This window comes from Otolemur garnettii, unplaced genomic scaffold (assembly GCF_000181295.1).
Source record: "Otolemur garnettii isolate 467f Iridium unplaced genomic scaffold, OtoGar3 scaffold00017, whole genome shotgun sequence".
NCBI classification, from domain to species: domain Eukaryota; kingdom Metazoa; phylum Chordata; class Mammalia; order Primates; family Galagidae; genus Otolemur; species Otolemur garnettii.
In genome coordinates, this window is record NW_003852412.1 from 14380491 (window position 1) to 14381547 (window position 1057).

The window sequence follows — 1057 nt, forward strand, 5'->3', positions numbered from 1 at the left end:
TGCCTCAGCCTCCCAAGTAGCTGGGACTACAGGCACCCACCACAATGCCTGGTTATATTTTGGTTGTAGTTGTCATTGTTATTTAGCAGGCCAGGCTGGGTTCAAACCCACCAGTTTCGGTGTATGTGGCTGGCGTCCTAGCTGCTGAGCTACAGGTGCCGAGCCTTTACTGAGAGTTTTTACATCTATATTCATTATTGACATCAGTCTGGAATTCTCCTTTTCACTAGGGTCTTTTCCTGGTTTTGGTATTAGGGTGATATTTGTGTCATAGAACATGTTGGGGAAGATTGTTTCCTTCCCAATTTTTTTTGGAGTAATTTCTGCAGTATGAGTATAAGCTCTTTGAAGGTTTGATAGAATTCTGGTGTGAAGCCATCTGCCCCAGGGCTTTTTATTTGGGTGGGGGGGAGTTTGTTTTTTATTCAGACAGAGTCTCACTATGTTGCCCTCAGTAGAGTGCCATGGCATCACAGCTCACCAGCAACCTCAATTTCTTGGGCTTATGCAATTTTCTTGCCTCAGCCTCCCAAGTAGCTGGGACTACAGGTGCCTGCCACAATGCCCAGCTATTTTTGTTGTTGTTGCTGCTGCTGCAGTTATCATTGTTGTTTAGCTGGCCTGGGACAGATTTGAACCTGCCAGCCTTAGTTGATGTGGCTGGCGCCCTACCCACTGAGCTATGGGTGCTGCCCTGGTTGGAAGATTTTTTATTGTTTCTTCAGTGTCAGTTCTTGAAATTGGTCTGTTCAAGAGATCTATTTCTTCTTGATTACATCTAGGGAGAGGGTGTGATTCCAGGTATTGATCCATTTCCTCCACGTTGTCAAATTTCTGGGCATAGAGTTTCTTGTAGTACTTAGAGATGATCTCTTCTGTATCTGTTGTAATTTCCCGTTTATCATTTCTGAATGAGGTTATTAAAGATTTTACTTTTCTGTTTCTAGTTAATCTGGGCAAAAGTTTATCAATTTTATTCATTCAAAAAAATCAACTTTTTGGGCTCGGCGCCTGTGGCTCGAGCGGCTAAGGCGCCAGCCACATACACCTAAGGTGG